The sequence below is a fragment of the Rattus norvegicus genome, chromosome 2 (assembly GCF_021556685.1).
Source record: "Rattus norvegicus strain SHRSP/BbbUtx chromosome 2, alternate assembly SHRSP_T2T, whole genome shotgun sequence".
NCBI lineage: Eukaryota > Metazoa > Chordata > Mammalia > Rodentia > Muridae > Rattus > Rattus norvegicus.
This window is the reverse complement of record NC_141535.1, coordinates 145,921,402-145,936,181: the sequence shown is the minus strand read 5'-3', so window position 1 is coordinate 145,936,181 and position 14,780 is coordinate 145,921,402. Positions and strand designations below refer to the sequence as shown.

The 14,780-nt window shown below is 38.1% G+C and overlaps 2 long non-coding RNA genes and 1 pseudogene across 2 annotated transcripts in view; 2 read left to right on the top strand and 1 right to left on the bottom strand.

The window, feature by feature from the left end:
* Window positions 1–454: 454 nt before the first annotated feature.
* On the bottom strand, window positions 455–12,787 carry LOC120100832 (uncharacterized). Its single transcript, XR_015674828.1, has 4 exons — window positions 12,667–12,787; window positions 9,124–9,624; window positions 7,162–8,229; window positions 455–775 (listed from the first exon to the last, which is right to left on the bottom strand). It is a non-coding gene; the product is annotated as an uncharacterized LOC120100832 (long non-coding RNA).
* On the top strand, window positions 8,877–8,999 carry LOC120101133 (U4 spliceosomal RNA; annotated as a pseudogene).
* The window catches only part of LOC134485921 (uncharacterized), a 42,926-nt gene continuing 37,311 nt past the window's right edge, over window positions 9,166–14,780 (top strand). The window contains exon 1 of the long non-coding RNA XR_015674827.1: window positions 9,166–9,323. This is a non-coding gene — a long non-coding RNA (uncharacterized LOC134485921). The remainder of the gene's footprint in view (window positions 9,324–14,780) is intronic.

Below are 14,780 nucleotides of genomic sequence, written 5' to 3'. Positions count from 1 at the left end.
TGAGAAAGACAGGAATCAGACCTCCCCGCAGCAGAATGTTTGAGACATATTGATCCAAATGCTCCTTTTGAAAGCTTGACAAGTGTGGGCCTCCAGCTCATGCCCTGGCTTGCTTCTTAGCCTGAAGGAATGTCAGCAATTCCAGTCTGCTGGAAAGAACTATTGTCTCTCTGCTGCTAGCTCACCCAGCTAGCCTGGATTCTGAATGCTGGACCTGATTTTACCTTCGTGTGGTTGGTTGTCTCCCTCCCTGAAGTTCCAGCTCTCAGTCCTGTGACTCTGGCTAGAAACCAGTTTCTTCATCACGGGGTATTTACTGATTAAAAATGTATCTTTAGGCAACTGGGCTATGCGTTCTCTTCAGTTGCTCCTGAGTACAGCCCTTTCCACTGTGACTGCACCTATCTTTGGTTATGTGTGATTCTTCAGAGTTCAAATTTATAAACTACAACAATGGTGGTGACAATTTATTAAACTCCAGGTACTTTGAAAGCAGCTTAGGCAGACATTCCCTTGTTACAAGCCTAAGGGTCCTAATATGAAGATAAGAGTCCAGTAATAGCTGTACTTGATGGGTGGAGGATGTCTAACCACAGCTATTAATGAGCACCAGTGCTGCGATCTCGGCTCCAGGTGTCTGTTGTCCTGGCTAATTGCACAGTTTGCTCTCTCCCCATTCCTCATTCTTCATACTGAGCTCCATTCTTCCCAGCCTCTCTGACTCAGTGCTGCTGATCCGAAGTATGACTTTTTCTCATTTCCTGAGAACATTTTCCTTAAGCCACAATGAAAGGAAACATTTTAAAGTACAATACTGTCAGAATTTTCACGTAGGAACATGAAATTCTACTTATTAGAGATGATTGTAATTATACCCACTTAAAAAGATTTCACTCATATTTTAAAGTGAACAGCAATTTATACCTATTAATCCGAGCTATCATTTTTGTTTTAAATTGTGAAAACTGCAAAGCCTATAAAATTCTGAAAATTTCATTGAGCATTGGGTACTAAGCATTTGACATGAACATTTCTATACAACCTTCAATGTCAGAACCTATCGGAACATGACACTGTTACTATTATTGTTATAATCTTTACTTAATAGGTGATAGAATCATTAAAATTTAAAGAAAATTTTAATGTACAAAGGCAGGAAATATTTCAAATTCAAGGTTTGAAACTAGAATCTATTAAGCAATACACAGTACAAACAAAGCTTTCATCACATATGTTTGCATAGACTTTAAATTATGAATTTAAAGCTGTATCTTGATATGTGCTTAGTCTATATCAACTTTGCTGAAGCTATTACATGATAAGCTAAAGGAAATGCAGAAAACAGCCCAGCCAGACTCCACAAAGAACTAATTTGGGCCAATGATAGAATCAACCCCAAGAACAGTTTCTATCACATTTCACCATATTAAAATAAAAATTCCCTCAAACCTCCACAGAGCTCTTTCTATGTAGCTTAATGAAAAAGAAAACTATATAGTAAGACATACAAAATGCCATGGTTTACTTTGCATATTAGCCCTAGCGTTTACTTCAGAACTGTCCTAATAAATGAAAAATAAGGATAGGCTCCTCAAGTATAATCTTCCTCCTCTTCATCCTCCTCCTCTTCTTTCTCCTCCTCTTCTTCTTCAGTTTGTTTTTTGAGACAGGTTTTCCCTGTGTAGCCTTGGTAGTCCTGTTACTTTGTAGAGCAAGCTGTCCTGTAACTCAGAGATCGGTCTGCCTCTGCTTCCCAAACGCTTTGATTAAAGGAATGGGCCATCACTGTCTGCCATAATTTTCTTATTTTTGATGAACCTTGTCTACTGAGAATATCACCTTAAGAATAATACACTTATATCTAACTTATATCTAGTGTACTTATATCTAAGACTGTCCTGACCATCGAAGCCCATTTTTATGTTGTGTGGTTATAGATAGCTTATTTACTTTAAAGGCTTTTATTAGGTCTATCTTGTGGGTAACGGGTGTCAAGCAATGAAAAGGTCACGCCCTCCCAGTGTGAGACTTACTAGCTCTACAATAACACACAATCAGATCAGACCCTATCACTTTGATAATCAGACCAAGAGCTAGTTGGCCCGGGTCATCTCGCATCTCGGATGGAAGGTGGAACATTGCTTGTGTAGCTTTAAAGCCTTAGACCGAACTAATCAATGCATTAACCCAACACACTGCAGCTGGCTTGGCTTCAGCTGTCCCCATTTCATGAGAACTGCAGATGTTCCCTGTACTCACCGGATGGAATCTCTCTCCAGTAACGAGTCTGCTCATGTTAACTCTTAGGACAGTGGGACTTTGGGTTAATTGAGTATTTCACAGGGAATCTACTCTCTCCTACCATGCCACCCACCATTGCGGATGTTCCACCTGAAATTTCTAGAAAGTAATGAGCAGAGTCTACTTCATCATCAGGGCTGGAGTGAGTGTCAAAGATAACTCAGTGTTTATTGGTATTACATTAAAGTTTAAAATACAATGTCATTGTAAAGCTCATTTCTTGTGGGTTTCTATGGTTGTTTGGTGTATCTGTATGTGAGTGTGGTATATGTATGGTAGGTAAAATATATGCCTAAATATACGTCATGTGGCTATGTAATGGGCACATGTGCTTATTTATATGTGTGTTATGTATGTATTTGTTGTATATGTGTATATATCTATGTGATCATGGTATATGTGTTTTGGTATATGTACACATGTGTGTACAGGTATATCTGCCTATGCACATATGTATAGATGTCAGAGAAGGAGGATGTTGGGTATCTTGCTATATTATTTTCTCCCTAATTTTTTCTATTTCTATTTTTTATTAGATATATTTCTTTACCTTGCATTTCAAATATTATTCCCCTTCCTGGTTTCCTGTCCATAAGCTCCCATCCCCTCCCCTCACCTGCCCCCATACGGGTATTTCCCTAATTTTTTAAGACAGTGATTTGGAGCTTGGCTGGCTTGTTAGCAAGTTCTAGAAATGTCATCTCTACCTCTTATAGTGTGGGGTTATAGGCTTATGTGAAGCATGGTCGGTCACCTTTTCACATGGGCTGTACTGTCACCTCACACTTGTACTGCAATAACTTTCACACACTGAACAATATATACTTCCCTCAAATTTTTCAAAAGGCTAATTAAGTAGAAATGGTAGACAGTTGAAATGAGAGTACGGTAATGAGAAGATCCAAGTTTTCTCCCCCTTTTCCACCAGCCATTGCCCATCCCGTCACACCAATCAATCTACCACACACATGTTTGAGGTCTCATATTTTTGTGTGTGTATGTGGGTGACAGAACTAGAGAGTGAGCCCAGAATATTGCAAGTGCTTGCTGGGTGCTCCACCTTTGAGGTACACCCTTAGATAGAAAGAAGTACTAACTGTTGATTTAGTCAAACAACTCTGAGTCCTATACACCTTTCCAAAGTATTTCAGCCACTGTAGTTGGTATCCCAAACTTAAATGTTATGTATTAGGTTTGCCAGAGAAAGAGAACCTATAGTTTGTGAACGTGTATGCAAACATATAATATGTTTTTTTTAATCTTTACACATAAAGAGAAAGATTTACCCTAAAGAATTGCTTATGGGGATAATGCAGTCCAGAAGACTGGAATCCCAAAATTTGAGACAATATCATTTATGTCTAGAAGTAAGATTCCTTCTTATAGGTGTGGAACCTTAGTATTTTTCTCTTAAGGCCTTCAGCAGGTTAGATGAGGGCCATCTGCACTATGGGTTTTTATTTGCTTTATTTAAACTTTTCATCACATCTAAAAAAAAGTAGCTTTACTGTGACATTTATGCTGGTACTTGACCAGCACCTAAGTAGCATGGCCTAGCTAAGTTGACTAAAATTAGTCCTCTTATCTAATCTTAATAAAAAAATTCAGTGATCCTTCTGTTATGAATAGAGAGCTAAGTATCTAATAAAAAGATGTAGGGTGCTTGTTGCTTCCCTTCCCTTCCTAAGAAAGCATATTTTTTGTACAAAGACTGCTGAATGTACCTAAAATATTCCACCTTCTAGCTCCTCTTGGATCAGCAGGGAACTGTAGATAGAGGTTATTGACCACAAGTTAGGGAGAACTTGTTGAAGGAATGTCAGCCGGTATAACTTTTGATGGCCATTTCACTGTCCCTCATCTTTGTCTGGTATTTGGTCATGGTCACGGAAGAAGTACAAGAAAGTATAAGATCTACTGATGTCATCAACAAATGTCATGGATGCCAGAAACAAAGATCACCTTGTAATTTATACTGATGGTCTGCACCAGTGACTAGTGTCAGAGTTCACTTTAGCTTTTAATTTAATTTTATTATGTTGGGTTGTAAGCACTGTATGGTCCTCCATAACCCATGACCGACCCTCCATCCTCCTGTCAGTCCCTGGTGTCCCCTGGACAGTTCCACTTTTACTGTCATGCCATCTTGTACATATATAATTTCATGTATATATGTAAAATTTAAGACAGACAAATGAGAAAAAACATGAGATATTCTCTCTCTCTCCTCCCCCCTTCTCGTGGTGTGTGTGTGTGTGTGTGTGTGTGTGTGTGTGTGTGTGTGTGTGGGTGTGTGTGTATGATGTGATTATCCTGATTGTATAAAAAGTTCCCATTCCTATGGCTTGTTAATCTAAGCAATCTAGAGCTTTAATTGGCACCCTCAAAGATACAGATAAATATAAAGAAGACACTGAAGAATGAACACTGGTGTAAACTTTCAGAGTACCTAAGGCAGAAGCAATGGTTATATAACCTAGACATAATGAACACCCACCTTATCAGGGACCTTTAAGAATTCTATAGAACAGGCAGAGCCATGAAATTAGCCAAAGGGAAAGGCCTACATAACTTTGGAGGGAGAGAATATAGACATTTAGAAGAAGCACGTTTTCCTAGCTTGCCCTTAAGAACATACTGGGATTAATTACATGCAAGCTGTGTTGTTTTTCTTCCTCTGAACTCTCCTGAGCCAAACAAGAAAGGTCAGGCATGGGATGGGGTGGGTTTAAGCAATGAGCTTCAGAATCTTCACTGCATAGTTGTCCTCACAGAAGAGCCAAAGAGCTTTCTTCCCTTGCTCCTAAGTGTAAGCCCCACTCATTATAAGCCATTGGTATACCTTAACTGATGAGCTTCTCACCTCTGACCACAAAGGCTGAACAATAAATCTCTTTTAGACAGAAATTTTTTATTATTTTATTTAGGTCATATAAGTGAATTAAAGCAATCTCAAAAAAGACAAGAATATAAGATTTCTGTCATTAGTGGACATTAGATTTTTTTCCCTGTGGAGCCATAAAATCATGCATGTATACGTTGAGTAGGAATGGAGCCACCCAGGAAACCCAGAGGGCTGAAAGGAGGGAGGAAGGAGAGAAAACAGAACTGGTTTAAATGTTTAACTTACAACATATATTTGTATAGAATCTTTGAAAAGAATCAAAAACAATAAATGTGAAGGTAAATTATATCATTCCCCCACAAAACAACAACAATAATTGATATTTAAGTGGGGTGTATTAGAGACAGTTAAAGGTGGTGAGCTGGCCTTTGATGATAGGCGTTAACGACTGCATAGCCATCATGCTCAACTAAAGCCAGCCATAGTCTGCCAGATGACATATGAGTAATCAGCTTCCAGGCAGAATGGGGAGAGGCACAGCAGTAGTGAAGGTATAGTTGGGAGGGTTTGTGCATCTAATTCTGCAGCCAGACTTGAGTTAGGGAAGCTGGGAGGGATGGATAATCTGGAGTGCAAATCACTGGAAGTGAACACATACTGTTTTCAATGGAGAGAGAGAGAGAGAGAGAGAGAGAGAGAGAGAGAGAGAGAGAGAGAGAGAGAGAGAGAGGCAAGTTTCATTTCAGTTCAAAGAAAGGAATGTGAGACCAAGATGTGCCTATTACAAAGTGATCTGGTCAGCAGGATAACTAGCCAGAGAATCAGAAGACAGTAAGAAAATCATGGCTTCATTGTGACTGAAATCCTGAAAGGGACATATAGAAGATCTCTCTGTCTTAACTGTCCCCTCTCTCCTTTTGCCCTTTCCTTTCACTTCTACCTTTCTCTCCCCAAGGGACAGGCATGATCAAGGTTTTCCTGAAGTGTGGATTCTTTGGCTGCTGGAAGAACATGGACTTTTGATGTGTAGTTTGTGTTCTGCCATCAAGGGTATTCTCAGTGGTTTTCACAAAACCCAGCTTATTGTTACAGAAACACATTCCCATTGGGAGTTTCCTTTGAGGAGTCTATTGGGAAGCATAGAAACACATAAAAGGTATTTCCTCAGCAATTTTTATTGTCCCTTGTCTTCTGTCAGGAGTGAGAAGCTGACTTAAAACATATTGGAATGGATATGGTTTTGAGAAGGAAAGAGATAGATTTTAAAGACTTATGGTAGAACAGACAATATGAATAATATCTGATTATCCTATCTTGCTAATTCTATCATGACAAAATGAAGTATTTTATTAAGTATATACCTCATCATTTGGATGATGACAGGTATTTATTGAAGCATTCTGGGAAGAGCTCCTGGAACTCCAGCCTTAAGTACCTCTTAAAGCCATCGTCGATGTGATACAATTGTCTCTACACGTTTCTTTTGCCCTTCACCCACTTTTCCCAATTACATTACTTCTATGATATAAAATTCCTGTAGTTAACCCACTGGCCAGTTAGAGTTTAGTGTTTGTTGAAAATCTGCCTTATAAACACTAAACATTTAACTTTCACAATAAACATCTCAATCTTGGAAACAGGGGGAGGGGACTATGGTTAGCCATTTGTTCAAAGTGATTATTTTAGTCAAAATAGAAGAATTCTCTCAGTTTTCCTACACTAAATTATCAGCTTAAAGATGTAAAACAATTGTATACTATAATCTTGCATGCTGTGTAAATTTTGGGAAAGACTGAGGCAGGGGAATGGTGGTCAAATGTTGAGGAGGATTGGTGTTTTAGAACAGACTTGGCAAGACTCATGATGCTGAATATACACTGAGTGCCTGGGACTGGAGGTGATTTGGAATGGACCATCACAGAAGGAGACATTAGCATCCCAGCTGAGACATGTCTTTTCCTGTGTGGAAAAATATTTCATTGTGTAACAAGACATGTGTGATGGGTTTAGCTTACCTTTACTCAATGAGCAGACCCATTGGCATGCATGAAATGCCAAGAGCGCTACTTAGTCCTCACTGCCCTCCTCTGGGGTTCTGGGTCACACCTCAATGGCTCTGTAGATTGGAACTGACATATCTGTTGTTTTCCAACATAAAGAAAAGACTAAGTAACAGTCTTGTCACTGTTTAATCATGTTTCTGCTTTTTATTCAAAGAGAAAACAGTGATAAGCAAAAGATTGAATTCTGTATTCCCCACAACAAAGGATGACATTTCAAAACTGTTTTTGATTTAATGGTTCAGTGACTTACAATATTTTAGGAACTGAAAATATATTAAACTTTCAGGAAATATGATAAACATTTGGACAACTTACAACTTTCATACAAGCCACAGCATGTCCCATGGTCCATTCCAAGGTACTAAAGTCAGATTATTTGCTTAATTTACAAAAGAACAATAATAAGTAACATTTTAATAAGAAAAACTATTGTCTCCAAATCTTCTCAGAATACTTACAGCCACATTGGAAACAAGTATCTTTAGATTCAAGCAGTTCATGTATAAGAATAAGCAATTTAACTTTATTTTAATGTTTTAAAAAGTGTAACCTTTTAGATATCGTTTTTATGTTAGAACCATCTAAACAATTTAATCCTTAAAATAAAACTAGATTAAAGGAAAATTAACTTTTAAAATGTCATAAAATTATTTTATTTGATTATCTTTTGCATTCCTGCACAATATTAACCATAATCCCAAACCCCAAGCTTCTTTCTCCCCCTTTTATTGAAAGTAGATTTGTTTTCACATAATTTATCCTGATTACAATTTTCCCTCCCTCTACTCCACACAGCTCAGGGTTCTATGGTATAATAACAAAATAAAATAAAATTTAATACAACAACGTACAATAAGATAAAACAAATATAACACATGGGAATTGGATTGAACAAGCAAACAGGGAGGATCCTAAGAGAAGGAATAAGAAACAAATACAGACACAGAGACCCGCTTTATTTTCACATTCCAGAAGGCCAAAAACCACTAAACTGAAAGTAATAATATAGATGCAAAGGACCTGTAAGGCAAAAAGGAAAATATAAATAAAATAAAAATATAATAAGATAAAATTAAAACAAAGAAAGAGGAAGAACCCTGACACGATATTATGAAGCAAGGAAACTCTGAGCTGCAACTGAGTCTTCTGTTGCCTGTCTACTGCCTAAAAATAGTTCGTTTTCTTAGTGAGACTCCTTTGGAAGAAACTAAATTTTCATATTCGAGTGGCTACCAATTGACAGTTGCCTCTTAGTTAGGGAGGGGGGCCGGTGTCCAAGACTCCATCTACAGTGGACCCTTGCAGACTCTTGCCGACCCTTGAACACTGCCCCAGTTTGTGAGTTCTTGCACATGCGCACTGATCATGTTGCTTGAGCAGGTCTTGTTTGCTTGGTGTCCTCCATTCATTCCCTCTCGCTCTTACATTTTTTCTGCCTCCTCTTTCTTGGGGTTCCCTGAGTGCTAGAAAGCTCAACACTCTTAGAAAGGTCCTCTGCTTCATTTCAGTAGCAGAAACACCTATATGCATTATATTCTCAGGAAAACTCAGTAATCTTTTCACACTGATAAGTACTTGTTTTTCTAACTTTTCAAAATTGTATGTTGAATGTTGGAGGGGGCCTAGGAAATTTTAAGTAACCTCAAAACATTATTTTTAAAAATTAAAGCTTTGCGCAGTGACAGTATCGTAACCAATGAGGTTTATATGAGGCATAATTATTGCTAATTGAAAAATTAAATGTAAGCTATGTGGTGGTGACCTCCATGCCTTTTATCCCAGCACTCTGGAGGCATAGGCAGGTGAGTCTCTGAATTTGAGGCCAGGCTGGTTCAGGGCTACACTGAGAAACCCTCTCTAGAAAAAAACAAAAAGAAACACAACCTACTCTAGTAGAGAAAAGATAGTGTTTACCTTGCCAAGGACTTGGGAACAACTTCTGAGGGCAGCAGCTTCAGTGCCAGAGCTCACAGGATGAGGATGTGGGCACAGCACCGACAGACATGTGGCATTTACGAGCATGTTTGAGCAACAACAAAGAGGCAGATGCAGAATGCGGATCATTTGCAGAGCTGAACAAGGCCTGAAGAGGCAATCTGAAGCCATGTCTTAAAGTACGTTTTAGACCAAGTAGAACTGATAATTTTAGGTCTGTTTTAGGAGTCTGAATAAGCCACCTATACCCCTAAACTCCTAATTGTGGGAATGGGTGGGTGTTGCCTCTGACTTTTCTGCTGCTTTTGGGACACTTTTTCTTCTACTGGATTGCCTTGTCCAGCCTTGATATGAGGGTATGTGCCAGGCCTTGCTATAACGTGATATGCTCTATTTCGTTGATACCGCTGGGAGGCCTAGGCCTGCTTTTCTCTGAAGGGAAACAGGAAGGATGCATCTGGTGGAGAGAGGACATGAGGGCTGTGAGAAGTGGAAGGAGAGAAAACTGCACTCAGGATGTAGTAAATGAGAAAAGAATACAAAATGTGATGATATGATTTATTCCCATCCAGACCATAATATAAGCCCTTTGAAACTATCCTTACATTTCAATTTTTTTCTGCTTTCTGTATCCTGTCATCTCACCAACAGCTCTGTGGACACTCAGTGCCAAACCCTCCCATTTTGTTCATCATCTCTTTTTAATTTCGTCTAATCTCTTTTACTCATGTCTTTAGATGAACCCTTCTTAATGGTTCTCAGCTAAGCTTTGGAAACAGATATGGAAAACTTGGCCTCTAGCTCCGTCCCTTTTACTACTACATTCCTTGTAGTGATGTTGTTTCAAATAACATCAGAGAACAAACCAAATACATTGAACGCATTGTCCAACTTGACTTAAGGAGGACCTGTTGTCTGATTGAAGTTGGCTAATATACTGTATGTGTATGCACAAACTCAGGTACCACAGTGGTCCCGTGAAGCGCAGACTGCTTTACAATATAATGATCAGCACAGAAAGGAAGAGCTGCCTAAGACCCTCACTGAACTCTTCATCATGAGTGCTTCACACATGACAGCTGGTTCCTCCCCTTTATTTAGAACAGAGAGCAGAGACAGCCCCAAGGGATAAAAGTCCTTATGGCATTTACTTAGTTTAAGGTTGAGGCCGTAAAATGACCATTGGGCCACATTTTATTTAAACTGGATCATTTAACTTAAAATTTGCTACTTAAAACATTTCATACAAAATTAAGAGTTGTGGCTTCTGTTGAAAATGCAGAAGGTTTGTCCACGGAGTATCAGTAACTTAGGTCGCAGGTAAGAGAAGGGCAGATTCTTTAAAAGGTACCAGTGTTTCTCCTTCTGCATCCCAGTCAACATCTATCTCCTAATACAACTCTGGAGCCAATGAGACAGAGGATGAGAGACAGTACAGGAAGATACGTGGGATCGAGTCGTCTTTCATCCCAATAAGGAAGGATTTTCAGAGAGTTCATAGTTTTGCTCATGATAACAAAAGAATATTTCTTGAATACTTCTGTGTATGGGTGAGGAGGAGCTGGTATAATGTCAATTTCTTTGGATGGAAAATAAACCCTACCTAAAATCTCTTATTTCCTCCTCCAATACTCAATCACTCTTAGGCTCTTCGGAGAGCACAGAGAATCAACAAATAGATAGTCATCATTATAAAAATCTAAAGAAGTTGAGTTGGGGATGAAAGAGAAATATAGGGATTGAGAGAGAAATGTAGAGAAAAACACTTTTTTGATAAGTAAGATAGAGCAAGAATTCCTAATGAGATAAAAGGCTAATAAGTAATGTAAACAAGAGTTTCTACCTTTTTAAGTATTTGAAGACATCGGTAAATATCCCTGCCTGGAGCTGAGTAAGAGACCAGCAAACCTATTAAGCAGCCGTGTACTTCCTATTACAGTTTACTGGTGTTCACGCTTAGGAACCCAATCGAGTATCATAGGGAAGGCAGCAGGCTAAAGAGTCTGCTTTCTGAATTTAAAAGAACCATATCTGACCCTGCTTATTCTAAAGGAATCACATTTGCCTATAGTAATGCATATAAATTTAGGCAATGGTGTCTAAACCAGTAGTTCTCAACAATCCTAATGCCGTGACCCTTTAATACCATTCCTCATGCTGTGGAACTATTAAACTATTCTGTTGCTCCTTCATAACTTTAATGTTGCTACTGTCATGAAAGTAAACATCTGATATGAAGGATATCTGATATGCAACCCCCAATGTGGTTGCAACCATAGGTTGAGAAGCACTGGCTCAAATCTATTCTGCAAACATATAACAGCTCAGTATTAGAAGACACCAGAGGTGATCCATCAGTTCCCAACGTTGTGTAGTGTACCTTTAATTAACATGTAGCCAGTGTAATATGGAGTTCATTTTCATAACATTTGCATTACTCTGGCCCTTGGTAACACCCCTAGTCAGTCTAAAAAGGACCCAATTAACCAGGAAATAGAATATATATTAGACAAGATCGACTTGAACATGGCAGGGCACTGGGGAAAGCCAAAACGACATAGTAGCTAAGTTACAAAATGAGGTTCCAGGTTCCCCCAAAACAACCTTTCTACATTAAAGATAATTTGGCACGAGAACCTTGACCATAGTTATTGTTTCCAAAGGAAACAGGTATCTTCGAAGGAAGAAAATGCTACATGCATATTTTGACAATATCTTTTATATTTGATTTTAAATTAAAAAATTCCTCTCCCGACAGATTTGGAAAGTAATTTTAGAACGGCTTAATTTCCTTTTTATTAACTAAAACAGAGATATAATTTGATTCTTTTTCCAGTTGTGCTCTCTTGTCTACAATGTAGATTGAACATTATAATTTAAAAAGAAATTGAGATGCTCCCTCAAAGTTTTCATGTTATGCTTTACATTTATGTAAGGATGTATGCAGTGCTCACATGCCTTTTTTTTTTCAGGTGAGCCGAAGTATGTAGCATTACAGAAGCTAAAACTTCCCAGAGTCATCACTAATTTTTATAGTTTGGACACTGTGGTGTTCTCTTTCAACTTTTCTTACTTGGGTCAAAATTCCAAATACATTTGCCCAACTTAAAATTTAAGAAATTTAAAATATATGTGCGATCTCAGTACATAAATTCCTGGGCTTCAAAGGGTTAAATTGCTCTTCAGACACTCAATGAGTTCAATTTAAGAAGAGCAAAAACACTGCAGAATACCAGTCATTTATTATAGTCCTGACTTTGCATCTCAACTTGTCTTAAAGATTTTGGAATTTTTAAAATAAATCATAAATTATTTATCATCTTTGAGGTTCATTACCCAGAAAGCAAAATGCATGATTATAAATCTAGCATTTCTGTATTTGATAATCAACATATAAAAATCCCATTTCTTACCAAGAAGTGAAAAATGACTATTGTGTTTCCAATTAAAACTACATTTTAAAACGCTCTACATCCATGTACACAGCTGTGCATTCTGTAAAATCACTTTAGATCTCCTCACCTGCTCTGTGCTGCTTTAGATCAGTATTGATAAACTGACCCCTTCCGCTCCTCTGTAACATAGCCGAGAACATGGGAGGTTCGTTTCCCCTGTAACTTGTGATCTCACAACTTCTTTGGTTGGAGCTGGCAAAAGGGATTGCTGTTACTATTCTCTTTTAGCTTTTCAGTAAGTGCCAACAAACAAAATTATATTCCTTCCCTTTTATGGCTTTCTTCAAGGTCCTGGCCTGCCGAGAAGGCATTTGTGAGGCAGGCAACACGACAGTGTTAAACAGTTTATATTTTAACCACAGAGAATTTCCAGTCAGGTCTACACATATCTTGATTCTTTGTCACAGAATTACTTGAAAATAGGAAAGGGGAGAAAAGCATGCTTTCTCCCAATTTCTTTTGTTTTTCTTCTGAAATGAGACGACCTTTCTTGGTTTTGAAGAGACAGGAAGCTCTGAGCGGAGTCAAGTGAAAACGAAAGTATAGGCAATCGACGCATCTTATTTTTATTAAATAATTTCGAGGCATAAAAGAGGAGTTATTTCTTTTGTCACGGAGTAGGCACTTTGAGCTTCTTCTAAAGGCAGACATGAACAGTGGCTTGGAAGGCATGCTTGGAAAAATACAAAGGTTTTTTTTTTTTTTCCTTCCCCCTAGCGTCATGGTAGCTTGCCATTAAAAACAGTTGCTGTTCCAAGCCGTCTGTGGCCAGTGCCAGACATTCTATCAACAAAGCAGAACAGTATGGTCTCAGACACGTTTGTAGACTTTTCATGAAGACGGCTAAGTGATCTGAGACAAGCATGGAGAGCACGGAGTCAGGCCACTTATGACTGGATCAGAAGGGGTCAGTGGGAACCTCTCTGTTCCTGCTCTGATCATACATCTGAAGACCCACTGAAGGGGACAAGGACAACCAACCAAGGCTGTGTTCATTTACAGGATTATCAGGTTCTGGATACCTTTCTCCAGAAGCTATACAAGTAATGTTTTATAACACGGAAATAGATGGCTTTAGGGATGCTGAGCGCTTTTGTTTGCAGATGAGGTGAGCAAATATGACCGAAGTCACAAGCTGCCTGTGAGTAGAGAACTCAGAGAGCAATTAGATCATGAAGCAATAAAATACAGTTAAATATGTTTACTTTTATCTTTTAATGGTAAAGAAAATTGTCAATGTACCTATGTTTATTTCACTTTAGGCCAGAAACAATATTTTCATCCTGAAAAGTACTTCCTTTACCATAGAAATATAAAGATATAAAAGTTTCTTTCATTCTTTAATTGCCTTAAAATATTTATAGAAAATGATTTCTGTGTTGAAGAGATGGCTCATTGGTTAAGAACACTTTTTGCTCTTGCCTAGGACCTGAGATTGATTGCTATATCCAGGGCCAGTTCACAAATGGCTCTGTGACTCCAGTGTCAGGCCATGTGTTGTCCTCTTCTGACATCCATGGGCACTGTATGCATATGGTGCACATACTCAATCAAAACACTCATACATATAAAAGTGTCTAAAAAAAGAGAGAAAGGAAGAGAATGAGTGCTATTTTTATAAAAACAAAATGGCATATCATTGAATATTTTTATAGTAGCTATCAGTAGCACATAATTGAAAACCAGTCCCTATGTCAGAACAGGAGATCACTTTTTTTTTTTTGCCACTTTAAACAATTCTCCTACCAAACAGCCTCAGCTGTTCACTGGCTATGCATTTCTCCAGGTTCTCGGTTGAGAAGTATCTTTTGCAATCAGATCTTTTCTCATTAGTCCTGTTTTTCTAGCAATGGCAACTGAAATAGATTCATGTGGTTCTTTCCCTAGGGGGAATTATAAACACATAAAAGAAGGAGGCATAGCTGTATGACGAAATATTGTGTAACAATTGAGTGATATGTGGCCAATTTCTAATATCAAAGAAAAAAGTACATTATATGACAAAGTGAAGCAAACATTTGTAAAACAATTCTAAGCACACAAGTCACACACACACATACACGCACACACATATATATTATATATACATACATACATATATGTACAAATTTTCTTTTTCAACAGAAGAAAGCCCACATGTACATGTTTTTACACATATACATATATTTGGCTTATAGGATT